Here is a 14,113-nt window from a genome sequence, read left to right as displayed (position 1 = left end):
GTGCATACTAGGGGAAACAGGGGTGGTAGAGGGCAAGGGAAAGAGAGAGACTCTCAAGCAGGCTCCACACCCAGCCCAGAACCCCACAGTGGGCTCCATCTCATGACCCTGGGATCATGACCTGAACCAAAATCAAGTCAGACACTTAACCTTCTGAGCCACCCAGGCACCACTGTGTTAGCTTTTCTGTTCACCCCTTAGAGACACAATCTGTGAAGAATGTTCCAGCCTTCTCGATCACCTCGATCTCTCTTCAAAGTTCCCTCAGCCTCCTATACTCTACTATAGCTCTTGATCACATTCTTTTGATTCTGCTGGCTTATTTGCCAGTCTTTCTCACCAAACCCTGAAGGATTTTATTTTGTCATCTTTGTGTAGCACCTTGCACAGCACCAAGCATGTAATATAATAATGCCATAAAAACTTGAATGCATAAATGGACAGATGAAAGAATGAATCATCGATCCTTACTCAATCCTCAGTGGCCTAAGGTATAAATATCCCAGATGTAGGCATGGTTTTTTTCCCACTTTCTTTTTCCTTTGGCAGTTCTGCTGTGCTGCACATTTTTCTCTGGATGTTTATCTTACCTGTGTAACCCTGGACTAAGGGCCTGCTTTCCAGGTGGCTGCTTTGTCCATTGTCACTCGCTTGTAGGATTCTTCCTAAGCCTCAGGCTTAGTCTGACACCTTGCTGCATTTCCTCTCCTTGCATTGACAGAGGGTCCCTCTATGCTGTCTGCCTCTAATGCCAAGGCTACACAATCTCAACGAGCCTCAAAAAAGCCCTGCCCACTGAAGTAAGCCAGCCTCTTGCCTCCTCACTTTGTTACTGATTTTACTGATTACATTTTTCTCACTCTATTCTCCCATGGGATAGAAGCTCCTTGAGAAAATACTTTTTTAACCCACGGAGCGACCCAGGCGCCCCTGAGAAAATACTTTTTTAAAAAAGTAGACTGGTTTCCTATTTGAAGATCTTTACCACATTCAGAAAAGAAACCAAGAAAACTCATCATTTCTAAGATTCTCACTGGTTTCTTTCTTGCCTGGCTCAGTTAGTTATGTCTGGGATGAGGAGGTCAGCAGGAAACGTTTTACTTTTTTCTGCCTGTTATTTAGTTATGGTTTTGAAAATGTTCTGTCTCAAGGAAAGAAGTAATGACTCCTGCCAGATTTTCTCACTGATTTTCAAATGGGCTTGAATATTAATTTTCCCAGACTTCTGATCGCAAATATACCACACATTGTGCACCTACATTTGAATTTCTTGGTGCAGTGTATGTGGGTAAGATGTTGAGAGACTTTGTACTCAGGGCTCAGAATTAAGAACAAGCTGAAGTATTTTTCCGTGGACAAGGGAACAGAAAGAGGGCATTAATGACAAGGGGGTAAGCCTCTCTACTTTAACATGAGTTTTCAGAACTTGACTTTAATATGGTTGAATGATTAGAAAACATTCTACTTTATTGGATTAAGATTGGGAATTAGCATTAGTTGGAACAACATTGCTATGCTGGTTGCAGCCATTTTTGTTTAAATGGCCACGTGATAAGACAATGGAGGATGAAGGTGATAAGAGTATGTCTTTATTTATTTATTATTTTTTCTTTAAATTCAATTAATTAACATATAATGTATTACTTGTTTCAGGGGTACAGGTCTGTGATTCATCAGTCTAATATAACACCCAGTCTTCATTACAACATATACCTTTCCCAATGTCCATCACCAAGTTACTCCATCCCTCCAGCCCCCACCCCTCCAGCCACCGTCTGTTTGTTTCCTGTGATGAAGAGTCTCTATGGTTTGTCTCCCTCTCTCCTTTTATCTTGTTTTATTTTTCCTTTCTTCCCCTATTACCTTCTGTATTCCTTCTTAAATTCCACATATCAGAGAGATCATATGATAATTGTCTCTGATTGACTTATTTTGCCTAGCATAATAGCCTCTAGTTCCATGTTGTTGCAAATGGCAAGATTTCATTTTTTAATGGCTGCATAATATTCAATGTTTTATATATATATATATTCATATATATGTATGTATATACATACATCCTCTTTATCCATTCATCTGTCCGTGGACGTATGGGCTCTTTCTATAGTTTGGCTATCATGGACATTGCTGCTATAAACATTGGGATACAGGTGTTCCTTTGGATCACTACATTTGTATCTTTGGGGTAAATCCCCAGGAGTGCAATTGCTGGGTTGTAGAGTACCTCTATTTTTAATGTCTTGAGGAAACTTCATACTGTTTTCCAGAGTGACGTCACCAGTTTGCGTTCCCACCAACAGTGTAGGAGGGTTCCCTATCTCCACATCCTTGCCAACATCTGTCATTTCCTGATCTGTTAATTTTAGCCATTCTGACTGGTGTGAGGTGGTATCTCATTGTAGTTTTGATTTGGATTTCCCAAATTCCAAGTGATGTTGAGCACTTTTTTATGTGTCTATTGGTCATTTGGATGTCTTCTTTGAAGAAATGTCTGTTCGTGTCTTCTGCCCATTTCTTAATTGGATTATTTGTTCTTTGTGTGTTGAGTTTGATAAGTTCTTTATAGATTTTGGTTACTACCCCTTTATCTGATGTGTCGTTTGCAAATATCTTCTCCCATTCTGTCAATTGTCTTTTGGCTTTGTTGGTTTTGATGACTATTTCCTTTGCTGTGCAAAAGTTTTAATGTTGATGAAATCCCAATAGTTCATTTTTACCTTTGTTTCCCTTGCCTTTGGAGTTGTGTCTAGCAAGAAGTTGCTGTCCAAGGCTGAAGAGATCACTGCCTGTGTTTTCCTGTAGGATTTTGATGGATTCCTGTCTTACATTTAGGTCTTTCATTCATTTGGAGTCTATTTTTCTGTATGGTGTAAGGGAATGTCCAGTTTCATTCTTCTGCATGTGGCTGTCCAGTTTTCCCAAAATCATTTGATGAAGAGACTGTCTTTTTTCCACTGGACATTCTTTCCTGCATTGTTGAAGATGAGTTAGGGTCCATTTCTGGGCTCTCTATTTTGTTCCAATTGATCTATGTGTCTTTTTGTGCCAGTACCATACTGTCTTGATTACAGCTTGGTAATAGATCTTCAAGTCTGTAATTGTGATGCCACCAGCTTTGTTGTTGTTGTTGTTGTTTTCAACATTCTTTTGGCTATTCAGGATCTTTTCTGGTTCCATACAAATTTTAGGATTATTTGTTCCAGTTCTATGTAAAAAAGTTGATGGTATTTTGATAGGGATTGCACTGAATATGTAGATTTCTCTATGTAGCATAGACATTTTAACAATATTTGTTCTTCCAATCCATGAGCATGGAAAGTTTTTCCATCTCTTTGTGTCTCCATCATTTTCTTTCATGAGTATTCTATAGTTTTCAGAGTACAGATCCTTTTCCTCTTTGTTTAGGTTTATTTCTAGGTATCTTATGGTTTTGGGTGCAACTGTAAATGGGATCAACTCCTTAATTTCTCTTCTGTCTCATTGTTGGTGTATAGATATGCAACTGACTTCTGTGCATTGATTTTATATCCTGCCACTTGACTGAATTCCTGTATGAGTTCTAGCAATTTTGGGGAACATGTCTTTACATAGGTACTGGGCTGATGGTAGCTCTGATGATGACTGGAAAAAGAAAAGCAATTAGTGTTGCAGTGCAGTGGAACTGGACCTCAGAACATATGTGGGATTTTTAGTTGTCAAAGTAAATGGCATGGGTAGAAGATTTATTGGCCATGAGTGGGTGGAGGCCAGAGATGCTGAATGCCCTGCAATGTGCAGAACAGACACACAAAAGGAGGAATTAGCTTGCCCAGAATTTAAAATGCCTAAAGGTGTACTTCCCTGATCTACCCCTGACCCAAGGATAGAAATGGAAGCTGGAGAAAAAGCAATACACTCAAAAAAGCCAAAAACTCATAAAGAAAAACCTTTGTTGACATTTTGAAGTCTAAAAATCTATTGCTTTCTGACCCTCTTTATTTCAGTGAAACCTAAGTTTGGTTTTGTTTTTTAATCTTTTGTTCACTCATGTACAAAAGGTTTCTTAGAGAGGCAAGTAAGAACATTTTTTAGCAGGACAGACAATGAATGAGGAAATATTTCCCACCATTTGACCTCTTACGCATTTCCTTAACCAGAAGTGGGCTTTTTGGTACTTGTCAGTTCCCACCTCCACTTTGGCAACTTTTCCATTAACAAGGAAGCCATGCTTGTACCAGAGGAACATGTTGACCAACTCATACTTCTTTCAGATGTTATAAATAAAACTAGAAGTGTCTTTAATTAGCCCACACTTTACAGAAAATTTAATACACTCAACACCACTTTTGTCTTTGGTATTATTATTATTTTTTAATATATATACACCTTCTCTTGTGGCATCTGGCTGGCTCTGTCAGTAGAGCATGTGACTCTCAGGGTCATGAGTTTGAGTCCTATGTTGGGTGTGGAGCCTAAATAAAACAAACAAACAAATCTCTTGCTGATGGAAAGTCAACGTCCATGTTGATTGTCCATTTTATTTTATTTTATTGTTAAAGACTCTATTTATTTATTTGACAGAGAGAGAGAGACAGCAAGAGAGGGAACACAAGCAGGGGGAGTAGGAGAGGGAGAAGCAGGCTCCTGCTGAGTGGGGAGCCCAATGTGGGGCTTGATCTCAGGACCCTGGGATCATGACCTGAGCCGAAGGCTGACGCTTGACTGAACCACCCAGGCACCCCTTGATTGTCCATTTTAGAAGTTAAACTGTCTTTTTTCTGGTTGATTCAAGATTTTCTCATTATTCTTAAGCTTCATCACTCTATCTTACAATTGTGTGATATGTCTAAGAATGAATTTGTTTTTATTTATCTTGCTCAGAATAATGTATGTTTCTTCAGTCTGAGATCTCTTGTCATGATTCACTTCTAGAAATCTCTTTGTCATCTTCTCTTCCTACCCAGATCTTTTCATTCTATCTTCTACTTCTCTTAACTCTTCTCTCATGGTTTCTCTCTTTTTATTTCTCTATGTTCTGGGTTATCTCCAGAGATATATCTTTCATTTTGCTAATTTTCTATTATACTGTAACTAAACCATTATTTATCAAGTCTGTTGAGTTTTTCAAAGTGACTCTGTTGTATCCTTTCTTTCTTTTTAAATTTAACTTAATTTTTGTTTATCATTTTTTATGCACCACACCCAGTGCTCCATGCAATACATGCCCTCCTTAATACTCATCGCCAGGCTTGCCCAACCCCACAATGGTCCAATTTCTTTCAGGTTTAGGGATCTGTTCATTTAAAATTACATATATTCTGTCTCTTTAAACATTTAAAACATGTTTATTTTCAAGTCCCCTTCAGATTGCTTTGCTATTATCTCTGTGAGATCTCCCCTTTGTTAGGTCTGGGGTTCTCTTGTTTGCCACTCAGCTTTGTCACATAATTACTGCGCTTGAGTTCATCTTCCATAAAATTTATTTTTCCTAGCAGTTTCTCATGGGCCCAGGAGGACCCCTCAGGCTGGTTTCACATCACCTCTACTGAAGTTCCAAACTAACTAATGTGGATGGTGTGAATTTAGATCCTTTCACCTGAGCAAAGACTAGACTTTTCCATATGGATTATTTCCTCCTCATCCCAGCCAGATGGCTGTCTGTGGGACAGATCTAAGGACCATTTGTCACATAGCCATATAATTCTTTCTCATCTTTTCTTTTTGGGTAGAAGATGGAGTTCTTGCTGTCTATAGGATCTGCACCTTACATCTTACCTCCATGATGTATTGAAGTCCAGTTATGGTATCTGGGGGCTCATGGGCTGTGCAACTTTAACTGCTTCTTACTCTGAGCCTTAGAATTCCTTCTTCATTTATGTAGACTGGAGAGTTGTTGTTTCTTTTTTTTTCCCCCTATAGTGTTGAGCTTGGCTACATGTTAAAAACGCTAAAAATGTTTTATCAAGATTTCTGTGTATTTTTTGTTGTTCTTAGATGGATAGAGAAATTTTGCCCTTCTTACTTAGCCTACCATCTTAATTGGTAGGCTAGATGGTAGGCTAAGCAGAAGGGCAAAATTAGGCCAGGCCCAGCTTTAGCTCAAAAGTGTTTTTTATCTTAGTACAGATTAGGTGTTCAAGAAATGGTTGTTGAATTGTTATATAATTAAAGTACATATTATATCCTGGGCAAGTTGAACTCTGTATAAAGAAGCTTTAAATAAACATTATGGAAAACACATAGAGCAAAAAACTAATGCTGTTGTGGGTGGTGTGTCAAATTGCTTGCTCATAGTGGATTTTTTTTTTCTTTTTCACCACTTATTTACCTTTTAGGCATATCTGAGACACTGATTCCTTATAGCTCTATAATTAAGTGACTGAGTCTTGGATTTTGGTCTCAGCAGATTCTGCGTATAAATTCCCCATCCAAACGTTCAACTCACATAGTAGGTACTCAAAAATCACTTGTGGAAGAAAGGAAAGAAGGAATGAATTATCTTACTAAATGTCAGTTCCACCCAAGTAAAATATGGATAATTACAGTCACCACCTCATAGGATTTTGAGAAGTAAGTGAGTTCATGCATGTAAAGAATCTAGCATAGTGTATACCATAGGGTAAGAGCTCAATAAATGTTAACTGTTATGATTCCATAGAGTTACATGAAATGCATATTTCAGGGTCTTTGCACAAGAGGATTTAAATAATTATGTATACACTTTACTTTTTTTTTGGTTTCCCCTACTTCTTCCATTATCTAGATTTTATTTTGAAAAGATGTCTACTCTTCATAGGGTCACACTCAGAGATGGCAATAAGATCCCAATTTGAACGCATAATCCTGTGATTTTCTACCAAACAAAATTTTTAAAAAAATGATATTCTTATATATTAATAACAATGGAATGGTTGATATCTAGGTAAGTATTTGCTACATTACTAGAAAAGTTAAAGCAAGAAATAGAAGCTAAATAGAGGTTTAGTATCTTTGTACCACTGGAAATACCATATCATGTTATCCTGAAGAAAAGAAAAGAAAAAGGCTTTCCTGATTTAATATTAAAAACAAGGGAGAAGTAAAAACACAAATTTCCTTGAGTTCATTCTGATTTTCACCGATTATTTTTTTTAAGGGAGTTAAAATATCTTAAAGAAAATTAGATCACCATATAGTTTTGTACTGTTATAGTCCTTTTAATATTCAGCTACAATTTATGTAATTTAAACTATAAATTTTAGAATTCTTTTGTATTTCCCTGCTCAATAATAAATACAGAAAGTTATAGTGCCATCTTGTGAAAAAGATACAGAATTGCATTGTATTAACTCGTTTGAATGAATTGACGTAAGTGGGGAAAGGAATACTGTGTTAGAGAATTGTGCATAATAAAGATCAGTTAGCATATTTCTTTAACTCAGCTAGACTAAATGTTAAAAAAATAGAATCTAAGTGGTTTCGCCAACCTCCCAGATTTGGCTGTATCATGGATAATAGCCAGAAATGAAAGGTTAACATATTGAATAGAAACCACGCGAGAGGAATTACCAAATTTCAAAACATTTTGATTCCAAAGGGAGAAGGAATGAGAGGAATAAATTATGCCTGATTCTTTGAATTGCAAAGCTATATATGTGATTGAACCAAAGATGTACTACATACAGTTGAGAAGAGAAGGACTTGTTCTCAACCCTGGATAAATAGTGCACTGTGAACTCACTGGAGCCTCTGCAAGGCAGGGACACCCTTTACTTGTCATAGAAAAAGAATCCAGGGACCTGAAAGAGGTTGCTGTCACTTACAGAAATGAGATATCCTCTACGAATGAAAGTGACTCCACAATATATATTTTAATTTGTTATAGGGAGAGCCAGAAAACATTTGTTTGTAGGCTCAGTATGAAGCAGATTATAGCTAAATTCAAGGCTCTTTGAATAGAGATCCTGGTACAAGAGACAAAAGCTGCTAGTTGCATACTGATTCAGGAGCTCTTCCCTTGCCTGTTTATTTAAGAACACCCCACATATGTGCATGTTGAAACAGTCGTACCTGGTCATCAGGACACTACAGAGATCTGGGGAAGGGACCGACATGGGAAATGGATTATATGGGAGGTTTAACAGGGAGCCCGAATGGAAAGAACAAAGATTGTTCTTGTTAGGATAAGCCAAAAGAGAGAAAGAAATTTAACACAAGGAGCTAGAATCTGGGAGGCAGTAATGGTTGAGGGGGGTGGGGGGGGGATGATGAAGTGATTAGGTGAAGGGATGATGATAGCAGTTGAAACGGAATCACATTTTTGTAGTATCGTTTAGATGGCCAAAAGATAGCATCTGGGAAGCATGCTGAAGAAAATACCAAGGACAAGGAAAAGATGAGAGAATAGTAACAACAGAAGGTCTCGTTCTAGGGGGAGAAAATAAAAAACAAGAAAAAATTGGATTATTTCCTTATGGTCCTGCTCCTATTACCAATATTTGAGTTCCTTAACTGATCTAAAGGTCCATGGGAGTTGCCAGCTAAATAATTTCACTGCCTCTACTCCCTCCTATATGTTTAAGGAAGTGGTCATGCACGTGCAGCGAGGCATGAAACTGAAGGAATTTTATTCCTAAAACCTGCTTTGAATTTTCTTGCCTTCGTGGATTTAACTTAGATCCTTTAATGCTATAATAATTTGGTTTCATATTGAATGTCCTTTGGGCTTTCATTGTCATTTTTTTTTTAAAGAGTTTTCCATGAGTTCAAAATAATCCTTTTGGCAAAAGGCAATTCAATTATAGCAACAGCCTAAAAAGAACCCAGTGTGATACAATTCTCTCGTGAGATCAGATTTCCTGCTAAACCCAGATGATTTTATAAAACCAAAATATGTATTTGCATTCTGAGACACTTGACTGAAAGTCTTGATCAGAACCTGAAGCATCAAATAAAAGTGAATCTCTCATCTGTATAAAGCAAAAGCGAATTAAGAGTTTAAGAGACTCATCTAGGGCCGTAAGTTACCATGGCATAGCCACTTAACCAGGTTTGAAAGCACGTTGATTAGATACCAAATCTCCCCAGTACCCATCCACTCACAGGCAGAGAATATGTCCAGTTGCTTCCATATGATGATTTCCCATGCCGCAGGAATGGTTAACACACATTCCCAACCTTATCACAACAGTTAGTAGATTGTACAGTAACTAGTTTTATTTTAAATGGCACCATTTTCTGAAGACCTACCTGCTGATGGAACATCAAAATCATAGCTCCTACAGCTAATGACAATGTGACCTCAACCTCTCTGTCTCAATTATATTCAACAGGCAAAATAAGGTGATATTAGTTCCCACCTCATAGACTTTTATGAGTATCAAAGTACTTGGCATCCTTGAAGCTCTCCGTAAGTCTTAGCTATTATTATTATCATATATAAAGAATTAACATATAAATGTAAGCTTATAGCATGCACTACTAATGTTCATAAGGTAAGATCACAGAATGCAGCAGTGTATGCCTGGAAAGTGGACTTTCCTAAGGAGTGACTGATGACCAAGGATAAGGAGTTAGAAGCCAAAATGAGGGAATTAGGGAAGGGTTCAAGTGGAAAAATGGAAGAATATTGGGGAAATGCAGGAATGCTTTTGTAGACATGGAGAGACTATTTGTTGTGAGTGGGTGTTCAGCAAGCATTTAGAGTAGGAGTTGATGGCAGAGGTTTAGAGCAGAATCAGAAATACTGAAATGAACCAGGATTAGTCTAAGGAAGATTCCTGAGGAAGTAGCACAGAGTAGAGGAATTTGGGGAGCCCCCTTCTTTCTCAGTTTCTCACCTGTATATCATTGTATCTATAAATCTTTATTGCTTGAACTTAATTATTTATGTTCCCATCTACCTTCATCGTTATCAAAATGGATCTCACCTGGGAGCAGCATGGATCTCACCTAAGAGCCTTTTAAAAAAATACAGCATCTGGTCCAGCCCCACCCCCAGCCTACTGCATTCACATCTGCATTTTTAACAAGATGCCCAGGTGTTTCCTCTGCACATTACTGACTGAGACTTCCCTAGGCTTTAAGCTTCTAGTGTGGTGCTTGGTACTTAGTAATCCATAATTTTACTTATTTATTGAATGAATTAAGTTGAATCTAATGGAGACCACTAAAGTGAGCTTCAGGCAAAGATGAGAAAAATAATTTTTTAACCCAAGACCAAGCCATGACCTAGAGATAACCTTCTATAGGAACTACAGAAACTAAGAAAATCATCTGTGTTGGCCAAGGGATAGAAGTAAGGTTCTACAAGAAGAAAGAGCAAAGTGATTAAGGATTGGAGCTACTATGCAGCTAGCCCTGGGGAAGGAAGCCCTGGAAATAGCCCACAGAGACTCTGTGAGTGTCGCTCCTGTCATGAACTTCTTCCACAGCAATGTGATGTGTTGTGTTCTGAAAACAAATGGTGTCATGTGTCCTATGCCAAGGCAGACTCTTTGTGGCAGTGGCAGAGGCCTGAGCTGGGGGACAGACAATCCCAGCCTACCTCTGCGGGAGGTGGGCTCTCAGGGATCTTTGTTTAAAGCACTGACTCAAGGATTTTAATTTATAAAATGATCGAGTAGAAGAAGTACCAACCCATTCTCCTGGACCACATTTTCAGACGCATGTAGAAGCTGATATTTAAAGAAGTAACAGTTCATCTTCAGTCTGCTTCTGGAGTGGATCCTAACTCACTGGAGATGCTGATGATGATTCACTCAGACGATGAATTTAAGAGATTTATTTTCTAGACTTCCTTTTTAAAAAATCGTAACCCTGTATTTTCACTTAGCTTTGTGAAAACAATCACTTTTCATCCTTTCCCCTTACATATCATCTATTCCTAATTCTTACTAACCGGTCTTCTCAATCTGTCTTCTGTAAGGTTCTCCCTTCACATTTCTGAAGCCACTCCTCTGATGCAAATGTCTGAAACTGTCTTCTCACTGGGAATTGGGCATCAAGGTTAGAACTCTGGAGTCAGGTGGAACTGGGCTTGACCTTCTGCTTCATCCCTTGTTACATGTGTGACCTTAAACTTCTTAACCTCCCTGTTTCAGTTTCTTCATTTGTAAATGGCAATACTGGTGGCATTTTCCTCAGAATTGTTATATGGGAGTGCCTTGGTGGCTCAGTTGGTTGACTATCTGACTCTTGGTTTCGGCTCAGGTCATGATCTTAGGGTCCTGGGATCCAGGCCTATGTCATCAGGCTCCTTGATCTGCAGGGAGTCTGCTTGAAGATTCTCTCTCTCTGCCCCCACCCCCAACAACTCACAATCACTCTCGTGCTTTCTCTCTCTCTCTCTCTCAAATAAATAAATAAATCTTTTAAAAAAAAGGAATTGTTATATGGAAGTAAGATAGTGCTTATGTGTAAATTAAATACTAGTGTTTAAGAGCGCAGATCCTGGAGCTAGACTGCTTAGATAAATGTTTGCTACTAACTAGCTGTGTGTCCATGAGCAAATTGCCTTACCTCTCTACAACTCAGTTTCCTCACTTGAAAATGGCAATAATGATGTGTTTACCTCATATAGGTTTCATGAGAATTAGATGAGCACAGTGCTTCATAGGGCCTGGTACATTTAAGTGCTATACATGTCTCTTAATTTAAAAATTACACACAAGATGAGCTCAGTAATTTTTTCCTACTGCCTGCTTTCAGTTTCATCACTGCCTCAATCCATTCCCATTGATCCCTTACAAGTCTTCCTTCTCGGCCTTAATTGGAATGTTCTGACCACTAATAATGGGAAACTTGACCACTAGTGGCTGAAACCATATATATCTACAGCTTACTTAATTAGTCATCGGGGAATGGATGGGCCCAGAATTGATTCAACAGAACAATAATGTCCTCAAAGACCCAGGTTTCTTTAATCTTCCCACTTAACCATCCTCAGTGTTTGAGAAGATCTTTCCTCATGGACCCAAGATTGCTGCTGAAGCTCTAAGCACCATATCCTTACACAACAGAATTCACAACATGAGTTCAGCAAGGGGATGGCTCAGGTCATGATCTCAGGGTCTTGGGATCAAGCCCCACATTGGGCTCCCTGCTCAGCAGGGAGCCTGCTTCCTCCTCTCTCTCTGCCTGCCTCTCTGCCTACTTGTGGTCTCTGTCTGTCAAATAAATAAATAAAATCTTAAAAAAAAATTTCATTTTTCCAAAAGCACCCAGTAGATTTCCATCATAGCTCATTGCTCAGACTTGTGTTACATTGTCAAAGCTGGTGATCAATACCCATTAAAGCTTGGTAGACCAAAAGTAGGATGGGTGTGGTGAGACAGTTAAGTGTCTGCCATACTTTTATTATGTCACTTTCCTACCTTGCTTCAAAACCCTTTTGTGCCATCTTATTGCCTACCCCAAAAGATCTAGGCTTCTCAGGTTCTGAGCCTCCTCCATAATGTAGCCGTTGTGTGTGCTCACCTCCATGGGCCTCCTCTGTAAGTCTATACTGGTGCCATGTTATCCTATCAGCCACAATATAAACTGCCTTGTACTTGTCTACTCTCCTTTCCCTATGTTTTATTGCCTGTGATCTGGTTCTTCCAGCCCCCATGACACACATGTTTCCCTGCTCGTCTCTGCAGGTTAAAAATGCAACCTTTCCTAAAAGGTCCCAGTCAAATGTCTTTTCTACTGAAACATTGTCTGACCACCCAAGGCAGAAAGACCTTTCCTTCTACATTCCTCATGCTATTTTATATTACCTAAATGTTCTCTAATAGTTTAGCTATGGAAAAGGGCTATCTATTTTTCACCTATACATTATGTTGCTTTCAAATATGCTTAATAATTATAAAGTTGTTTTTTAAGTGTTTATTATTTTCTAGACATGTAGGACATTGAGCACTTTATTATCTCAGCACACTAACATTTTAAAAGTGTAAATATTTCTTTTAAAAGTGTAAATATTTCCTTTTTTTAAAGAGGAGTAAACTAAAGTTAAGTGAGATTTAGTGACTTGCCTTAAGGTCACCATGTTTTAAGTGGCTGTATTTAAGTATTTATGTGGCCTGTGTTTTCAAACAGTATGCTATATGACTCCTTAATGTAGTTCTTTTCAAAGTAGTAAGTCCTCATTAAATTTTTATTTAAATGAACAAGAGTATTTGTCTACGTTGCTAATAAAGATAGCCAGTCTGTGTAATATGTCCCCTGCATCACCATCTCTCCCCTTTAATTTTAAATCCCCAAAAGCAAAAGTACATCTTTTGTATGAGCTGAAATACCTGGATATCTACCTTTCTCATTTTACGTTAGCTATGTAGTCTTTTATTTGTTCAACAACAACAAATACCTGCATAATTGAGCACATGTGGCTCATATTGTCAAGCAGTATGCTGAGTCATAATACATTTGGCTCCATCCAACCACCTCAACAGAAAGTGCCTTAAATATGTAGTGTTTTTTATTATCTTCCTTTAACAATGATAGGTGGTTGCAAGGCAGGTGTAGCAGCTAATGATCTCAGATCTCAGGATTGGTATCTCTGCAATTCTCTTGCCATTCCCTCATGGTTGGCAATATGGCTGCTGCAACTCCAGACATTATATCCTCATACAGCTCACAGAAGATTTTCCAGATTTCTCTTTGTATTTCAGTGGCTAGAATTGGATTACATGCCTATCCCTAGACCTTTAGTTCAATCTTCCCTAAGAACAAGAATCTCCCATTGCCCAAAATAAATTAGGATTCTGCTAGTAAGAAAGAAGGGAAGGGACATGGTTTGGAGTCACCAACAAAAATGGTCTTCTTATGTATGTAATACAGAGATGAATAAAAGAGGTTCTTGGTTCTTGTCCTGATGAAGCTGATTCCTAGCAACTGAGATAGATACTAAATTTAAAAATAAAATAATACAGTGTTCTGAGTGATAAATAGGAAATGAACAGGATCTATGAAGCTGGCTGATACCTGCTGAAACAAAGTATTTCTGGAAGGACCCCCCCTTAGTGGAGGTGACACTTAAATTGAGATGAAAGAATGAGAATGGATCAGCCATATGCAGAGCAGAGAGGAGTGTGTGTGTATTAATCATGTTTTTTTATTTTCTGCATCTTAAATGCTTTGACATTTTGAGGGCTGTACAGGCACAGGAAAA

Source organism: Mustela lutreola, chromosome 13, assembly GCF_030435805.1.
Source record: "Mustela lutreola isolate mMusLut2 chromosome 13, mMusLut2.pri, whole genome shotgun sequence".
Classification (NCBI taxonomy): domain Eukaryota; kingdom Metazoa; phylum Chordata; class Mammalia; order Carnivora; family Mustelidae; genus Mustela; species Mustela lutreola.
This window is presented reverse-complemented; position numbering follows the sequence as displayed.